The sequence below is a fragment of the Musca autumnalis genome, unplaced genomic scaffold, assembly GCF_047663935.1.
Source record: "Musca autumnalis isolate F117 unplaced genomic scaffold, ASM4766393v1 scaffold_5, whole genome shotgun sequence".
NCBI classification, from domain to species: Eukaryota; Metazoa; Arthropoda; class Insecta; order Diptera; family Muscidae; genus Musca; species Musca autumnalis.
The window spans coordinates 165,219,095-165,228,483 of NW_027412088.1; the positions used below are offsets into that span (position 1 = coordinate 165,219,095).

General features: G+C 31.6%; 1 non-coding gene across 1 annotated transcript; it reads left to right on the plus strand.

Annotated features, from left to right (window-relative positions):
- The first annotated feature begins 8,491 nt into the window (after positions 1–8,491).
- On the plus strand, positions 8,492–8,563 carry TRNAE-CUC (transfer RNA glutamic acid (anticodon CUC)). The gene has a single exon. It is a non-coding gene; the product is annotated as a tRNA-Glu (tRNA).
- The last annotated feature ends 826 nt before the right edge of the window (positions 8,564–9,389 follow it).

Below are 9,389 nucleotides of genomic sequence, written 5' to 3' on the forward strand. Positions count from 1 at the left end.
TGAAAGCAAGATGCGACTTATTTTGGCTAAATTTTGCTAAGCACAGGAATACAATTGGTCAGAGATGCTCATTGTGTAATATGGGAGAAGCCGAAACATTTGTACATTTCATTGGTCGATGTCCTATATTGAAAAGTATGCGGGTTAAATATTTCCACAAAACTGAATTGTTACTAAATGAAATCATCTTTATCCTAAATGATGGTTAAGATTTTGTTGGCTAAGTTTATCCAATTTCTTGAAAGAAGCACTTAATTACAAAATTAATGAATTTAACTATCAATTAATAATACAAAAAGTTAAGGAGTACTAACACTCCAATTAATCACTCAACATTCCAGCTGGCGGTTTCCATATAATCCAAGCTGTAAAATTTCTTTATTTATTGCAAGAATAATATGCTTTGTAAAAATTAACACTTTTTATAACATTTTTGAAAATAAAGAAAAATTGAATTGAATAGTTTTAAACTAATTTTAAGTTGAATATAAGTATCTCATTATTTAGAACTAAATTTTCATCTCCAAATTTTCCATCTGTGGTTTCATCGCAATTAAAATAATTGTGGAGCTTTAATTCATCAGCTTTTAGCTCACAAACTAATAGTTCGATGACTTCAGATGGACGATTTAAACCTATTCTTTCATGTAAGAGCGTAAAGGACAAGAGTTTTTGATGAATCGCATGTTCTGTTGAACACGTCTGTGAGATTCTTGACACGGCTATACTTTCTTGCGTGAAACAATCTGACATTTATATGTATTTTGTTTCTGCAATCGCATTCATCATTATTTGCTTATTGACACGGCTATACTTTCTTGCGTGAAACAATCTGACATTTGTATGTATTTTGTTTCTGCAATCGCATTCATCATTATTTGCTTAGAATGAATCAAAACATTATGCAATGTTGTTGTCATTGCTATCCAAGGATAATGATACTGAATAAACATTTCTGTTTTAAAACATTTTAAAACAGTACCTTTCAAAGTTTTCCAAATCAAGCGGGTATTTGTATGTTAAACATGCTAGTATTATATGAAGATGGAAAACAAGCTCTTCTTCAATTCCGATAATTTGAGCAAACTTCTTGTAACTAGGAAATGCACGACGAGATGTATTCCCATCATTAATGAATCCAGGTCCTTTAGAAACATTTTCCTTATCTTTTTGTCCCTTAATTTGCTGTTTTTTTATTTCACACTTGTGTCAAAATTGTAATAAAAATTCGAAAAATCTTATACGGTAGTGAGATGGGCTTATTCCATGTTTAAGACTGTTTTCTTTTGAAAATTTTTTTTCTGAACGGTAATCCTAGATTTTCATAAAATCACTTTATGTGGCACAGTTAAGACATTTAAAACCTTTCCATAAATTACAGTAAAAAAACTATCTAAATTTCATTTCGATTGTCATTGATCTTTTTAACTGAAAAGTCACTTGTGGCAACTTTCAATTTCCTCATTCAAAAAATAAATTTCCTTAAATAACTTCCATTCTTTCTTTCACAAATTCGAGTTTTATGGATCTACAAAATCGAGTATAATATTTTACCATAATGGTCGATTTTTAGAGACAATGAGTATCAATCGAAAAAAAATTGTTGTAAAAAGGCTTGAATCATTTGTATTTGTCTCGGAAACCCCTTGTTTATACTGTGCTTGACCGGTACCACTGTCAAATCCATAGCTCATTATTAACTCTGCAGAAATTGACTTACTTATAGGTATTTATTGCAACTAAAATCACATACTTTTGCATTTCACCTATTCTTGCTGCAGTGTGATCTAATAGATTTTGTAAGGGAACTTCGGCCACATTTTCAGGAATATGTACATTATTGGGTCTATAGAAGTTTTTCTCTGCAACCAGACGTTTCCTTATTTTCCAAGCGAATTTTGCTGTCCTGGCGTTTTGAAATATTATATTCGAGAGAATATGCAAGTGCTTTGGCTGCAGAAAGTTTAACAGGAGCAGTTGAATTAGCACACAGCTTCCTTTTCTTCGAATGTCTAGTGTGGCTTTCCGTCGTTCGTTTCTCCCACATCGAACAGGCATTTCTGAAAATAAGACACGCGGGCGCCCGCTTTAGCATTCTGTTTTACGCGTTGCGCGTCCAAAACAACAACCACATGAAAAATGTATAAGTTATTTCAGGATTGTTCTTGAAGTTTTCTTGTAACGCGGCACTCAACGGACCGTATGTGCCGAGGCCTTCACATCTTTTAGATATTATTGAAGAATTTCTTAATATATGTATGTCTGTAATTTCATCGCGTAGTTGCCTATGAGTTCCTAGATATCTCCCGTGTAAGCAAAATTTTATAATTTCTACTCATAGGTAACATTACCGGGTTCAAAACGGTCGTGTACTTACACCAAGAATTTTGCCTGGCTGATCGTTGCCAATGTGTTAAAAGTTGAAAAGCACTTACATATATGCGGCAGTGATTTTTCGAAATCATGAATGAAAATCACCAATGTTACCACATGTTTTCAAAAATTACACGCATCGTTAAATGGCACGTAGAAATAGTTTTGGGCAAAAAAATCCTGATTGGAACATAGTGAATTGACTTGATTCAGCCAATATTAATTGATTTGGATCCCACACAAATTAATCATTCCAGACTTACAAGTTACTGAATTAAAGAAGAAGAAGCAAGAAATAAATGTGTTTACGTTACCTTAGCCCGGACTACGTTACATTGCCTTTCCAAGCGCTGGTAACATTTGTTTTCTCATGAGAGCTCGAATATTGTTGCAGAAGGCCTACAATTATCTATTTTCGTCCAAAATTCGAGAATAAGTTGTAATAGTTCTTTATATCTATCCTTTTATTCGTAAGTATTTCGAATGTTCGTCCGACTTTCTATTCCTGCAAAATTTTTAATAAAATTGTCGTTATTTTTTCTCAATTCCCTCGTTCAAAAAAGTATTCCGATAAATGTAGCTCTAAATGCTATTGAAGACAAATGGGACATCATACGGACTCACACCGAGATACCAAAAGAACTTTTTATGGAAATATTGACACTGTGTATAAAGGATACATGGTACTTCAGTTTTGACGATAAGATTTACAAACAAAACAAAGGCATGCCAATGGGTTCCCCTGCTTCACCAGGAATTGCGACTAAATATGTCGACGGTGTCTTCGCTATCATAAAGAAAAGCGACATAACGGCAACCCTGGATATACTAAATAGTACATACAACTCGCAAATCCGATTCACGATGGAAATTGAGACAGACAACAGATTGCCATACCTAGACGGGATAGTGATAAGACATGGAAATAAACTCAAAGTAAATTAGTACCAAAAGCCCACAGCGTCGGGTAGACTTATTAACTTCATTTCCAAACACCCAAGAACAACAATTATTAATACAGCAACTAACTTTATAGCGAGAGTTCTAGATATCAGCGACAAAGACTTCCACGTTGAGAACATCAACACAATCAAAGATATTTTAATCAAAAACAATTTTCCTATAAAAACAATAAACAACTTGATTTCACGTACAATAAGGAGAGACAAAACCCAATACGAGAGAAGGATCCAAAAATCTATAAAACAAACACCAGGGGTTTTCGGAAAGAATTAAAGCATCCAATATATATGACAATTCCAAATACTCGTATGAACTGGCATTTAAATTTAAATCCAATAACACTTTAAATAACGTTTTCAACAAATTAAAAGATAAAATTAAAGACGAGGACAAGTCCAATGTAGTATACAAAATCAACTGTAAAGGGGACAAGTCCAACATATGCCAATGGGTATATGTTGGCACTACTAAGAATAAACTAAAGACCAGAGTATCAGGACACAAATCAGATCAAAAAGCACATAACAAACCCCCAGATCAAAAAACAAAAAACCCGACTTCAATAACATTAAAATATAAACTCAGTAGACTAATTATCATAAACGTTATACTCTTGAGATGTTACACATCATAAACACTCCGAATTATAAAACATATACAGACAATTGTGCTCAAATGTATAGGCACACAGTCAACAAATACAGACGTGATAAACTTCAGTTGAAGAAAACACTTTGAACAGATAAACCAGAACTCACTTTCAAGTAATTTTGTTGTCAATAAGTTTTTTAAATAATCTTTGTTAACACAATTATCATTTGTAGATCCCTGAAGATGATTGGAGACTGCAATCGAAATATTGGAAAATAAAGAAACTATATAAAAATCAACATCAACACAACTATATAAAAATCAAAAAGCCTGTAGCCGAACAATACCAATAGTAATAAATTGTCGTTATTTTTACATTTTTCCACGGCATAGATATTCCAAAAAGGAATACCTATAACAACAACCAAATTAAAATTTTGGTGAAAAAAGAAACACTTAAATACCAGAATATCTTGGTGTACTAATACGAACTTCGTTATAGTAATTTCCCATCAATTGTTTCATATTTACATATAAAATAGGGAATTAATAACGATTTTAATAATTTTCAGGGGTGTACGAACATGTATGTACATAACGGAGTCACAGAGTGAACTTAAATCAGTGGCGAGCGAAATCGGAAAAGGATTTATTCAAGGGAGAATTAATATTGAATTTTTCATGATGTTTCATTATTTTTTAACTTTTTTAACATAAACATTGCAGGTGAATTTGAAATAAATTCCAATAACACTCACTAACAGGCAACTGTGGTGATGTTCTTTTCAATTTACAGAACTCGATGAGTTCTTTGTTGATACATGCTGATAGTTGCTTGCAATTATTTTTGTTCTGATGTTTTTTGGGAAAGCTGAAAAGTGAGTGTGTTTCTCATTTATTTGAGAATACTAGACACTTAAAGAGTTCGGTTTTTCGCTAAAAAGACACCGTTGTAAAAAAGCATAGATGGGCTTTCACGCACGCCAGCGTTGCTGTGGCTTGTTTCTCTTTTTCGTTGTAACAACATAAATAAACATTTACGGGTAATTTTGCAAATTTGTTTTTAATGTAATAGTTTTTTGGACTTGTTAAGATACCGTCTGTGTTTAAAAAATATTAAAAAAGCAAACAAATTATAACAAAAACCCCATTCTAATTTTCCCTTAAATTCTATTTAAGAGAAATTTTGCCCATCTATGTAAAAAAGCCAATTGCAGCGATGCTCGCCATCATACTTTAAAGTAGGGGTGAGCACGCCTGTGTGCTAGCACACAGGCAAATTGTGAAAACGTACTCTTAGTTTTTTGTGAATCATAAACAATTAAAAGTTTATGCAATTTTTTATTTATATTTTTAATAATTGGCATTGTGGACGATTTTATACAACATTTATGTTTAAAAAATATTGAAATAAGTAATGAAACATCAAGAAAAGTTAAATATTAATTCTCTCTTAAATTTGCCTCTCTCTCGATTTTGCTCAGCTCTGCTTAAAAGTGTAAACAAACCATACGTATTCTCTCTATATTTTTCAGATGTCATTGTTTAACAATGGAAAGAGTATATTACCACCACTAATACACCAACTTTTCTAAGCAACAATGCAATTGACAATTCCCTTCGCCGGGATGAAATCATGTCAGTTCGTCAGTTCGTTTTGAAAAACAATACTCTCTGTAAAAGAGAGTAATGATGAAGTTTAAACCATTGGGGTAATACCTACTGCAGACTTAAAAACAATCATAAACATTTTTTTGTAATTTTCGACTTTTAATGAAAAATTTAAATATTCGATACAAGTTTTATCATAAATATAAATCAATAAATAAAAAAAACTGCATGAACCTTGATTGAAGGAGGTTTTTATTTTATGGAATTACCTTGTATATGGAATGTTATCTAATCTTTAACAATAACTCATCAAAATAAATATACATATAATATAAACATGTATATCTCCAATATGCTGTAGCAGGGATGAATGAACTTTTGCCTAATAATCACTACGCTATCGTTTATTCCATTGAAATATAAAAAAAGTTCACTCACAAATCGATTTTAAAAATATAATTTTTTGAAAAAATGTATGAAATGAAAAAAAAATTTTTTTTCAAAAATTATTTTTTGTCGCACGAATGAATAAATATAAGCCTACTAATAACTATAATAATGATTATTTCATTCAAATATTGAAAAAGGTCATGCACAAACCACTTTGAAAATATTTTAAATATTTTGTTTTTTGTTAAAAAATTATATTTTAACGATTCTCAGAATTGAAGAAAATTAGTGAGAAATAAATGTTATGTCAGTTTAATTATCTCATGTGACTCTAAAGTTTATTTTCAATCGTATATCTGATTACAGTGACTTCAAAAAATTTTCCATAATTTTGATAAATTCAAATTTTAAAATCTTTTTGTACGTGAGGTTTTTTCACCGAATCACCTTATAATTATGATTTTATGTAATCTTATGGCAAATCTCATCACACAATGATACAGGGATATGAGGTTGTAAAAAAGTCATAACCCTAATGCATACTTGGCTGACTTTCGGCCCTAGGTATCTACATTAGGGTTATGACTTTTTTACAACCTCATATCCCTGTATCATAGCGTGATTAGTTTTGCCATAAGATTACATAAAATCTTAATTATAAGGTGATTCGGTGAAAAAAACTCACGCACAAAATGATTTTAAAATTGGAATTTAACAAAATTATGGACAATTTTTTGAAATCACTGAAAACAGATACATATATAATTGAAAATAAGCTTTAGAGCCACATGCGATAATTAAAATGACTTAAAATTTATTTCTCACTATTTTTCTTCAATTCTGAGAATCGTAAAAAATGTCGTAAACGCTTTTATTAAAAATATAATTTTTTAACAAAAAGCAAAAAATTTAAAATTTTTTCAAAGTGACTTTTTTCGCGACTTTTTAAATATTTGAATGAAATAAACGTGATTATAGTTATTAGTAGGCTTATATTTATTCATTCGTGCAACAAAAAATAATTTTTTGAAAAAAAAATTTTCATTTCATATATTTTTTCAAAAAACTATTTTTTTAAAATCGATTTGTGCGTGAACTTTTTTTATATTTCAATGGAATAAATGATAGCATAGTGATTAATAGGCAAAAGTTCATTCATCCTTGCTACAGGAAATAATTTTTGAGGAAAAATGTCAAAAAGTCATAACCCTAATCTACATACATATATCAAAATCCGATCCGGTGTTCACAAATTTTTGTAGGATTCGTTTTTAACCACAACAATGAACTGGTAAAATTTGCTCGTGGGTTAACGTTAACCGATTGCCATAAAATTTCATATATAAGGTTTTTGGACCAAATTGAAAAAAATAGGTGGTAGGAGTTCCAACAATTTTATTGTACACGCACTGTCCAAATGGGATTAAAGAAACATGATACATATTTCAGATTCTGAATGGGTAGATGTCTCACTAGTATTAAACCTTTGTTAAAAAGATAGTGATATTCTTCAGTTAGGTTAAGTTCGAGAGAACTTAGTACATTAATAAACAAAAAAAAAATAAAAAGTGTTTTTTGTAAAAATACTAATGTAATTTATATTAACCCACATAAAGCCACTGTTCGTTTAACTCTTGACGTAAAACTCTGGTTTTTTCTAAAATTTTTGTGGGATTTTTGCGTTTTGTTATAGTATTGTCTGTTATCCGTCATTTCATAAATCTTCAATTGCATTTCCACGCAATTGTCCTAAAACCGAAGCTATTCAAAAAAATCGACTTTTTTGTAATTTTCGACTTTTAATGAAAAATTTAAATATTCGATACAAGTTTTATCATAAATGTTAGATTAATGCAAAGTCAGGGATTTGTTTTGGAATGTAGTAAGAGTATTTTCTCAATCAAAAACCGCGGGATTGTCATATGAGAATACACCTATGTATATTACCCTCCAAAGTTTTTGGCACTTTTAAAAGAAGGCCCGATTGCAGGAAAACTATACGTTTTAGAGAAAAAAGTTATTTATTAAAAATGCTTAAAAAGTCTCAAAAATATAATTATCATATATAATTTGAAGTTTTCTCTCAGAAAAATTCTCGGCGTTAAGTGGGTTAAGAGAGTTCATGTTTGTTGTTGTTGTTGTTCGCATATTTCCGTGTTGCAAGAAGTAATTTTTGCCCTGCAAACATTTCTCACAATTGTGGAAGATTGCTCAGATTAATCTTCTGCGATTCCCAACGGCGATCATTGGACGATTGTTTACATTTTTTTTAGATTTTTCAAATGATCGTCCTAGAGAATAACAGAATACTCTTCTGGAAGAGCAACAGATGATTGTCACTGACATTTAGTGATCTTCCCTGCGAATCCCAGATTATCGTTAAGCGATTGAAAATTTAGAAAAATGTTTGCAGTGTGATGATGTGTCGGTGTGGTGTTGTGGCACTGTTTTGTTATGATACCCATTTAAGGAATGGGGGTGAATCATATAATGATTCAGCACCGATGTTGATGCCTCCAGAAGAAGAACAAACACATTTCTGTTCAATCAAATTGAATTAAAGTCCCGTATTGTCTAGTGGTTAGGATATCCGGCTCTCACCCGGAAGGCCCGGGTTCGATTCCCGGTACGGGAAAATATTCTTTTTCTATTTCCCCATAACTTATTCCAAACATCTTAAAAAAGAATTCTTGACAGATCAAGGCTGAAAGATTTAGAAATTGTGGTCATAAAACTGAAAACACATACGACGTTTGAGTAAAGCTGAAAGCACATACAACGTTTGAGTAAAGTTTTGCGTTGGGCGTTGACAAAAAAACAACAACAACAGGGCGACGACGACATCAAAGTCCGGCGTTGATGTGTTTGCCGGCATATATTTCAAATGAATTTGAATTTTTCGGCATCATGCCCAACAGTGTAAAAATGGCCAAAACGACACGTAACTTTACTCAAACGTTGTATGTGTTTTTAGCTTAAAGTTTTGTGTCGTTTTGGCCGTTTTTACACTGTTGGGCATGATGCCGAAAAATTCAAATTCATTTGAAATATATGCCGGCAAACACATCAACGCCGGACTTTGATGTCGGCGTCGCCCTGTTGTTGTTGTTTTTTTGTCAACGCCCAACGCAAAACTTTACTCAAACGTTGTATGTGCTTTCAGCTTAATAGCTATGTTCCTTTACGTTGAAGTTTCTTAAAGTTTTACCACTTTTACCATTTTTAATTCGGAAAGCGTTCCTTAACTCCAAAAAGTAGTAAAACTTGAAGCAAAATTTAAGAGAGAGCATGCCAAAATGGCTTTCTCTTTTACTACTTTCTGCTCGACAAATTTCGTGGTGTAAAAAGTGGAAAATCTGTCAAACTGCTGATTTGACATTCATTTGACAAATAAGGCAAAAGAGAAAGAAAACAACGCGCATTGTCAAAGCAAAATAAAAATAAATAAAATAAGTATAAAC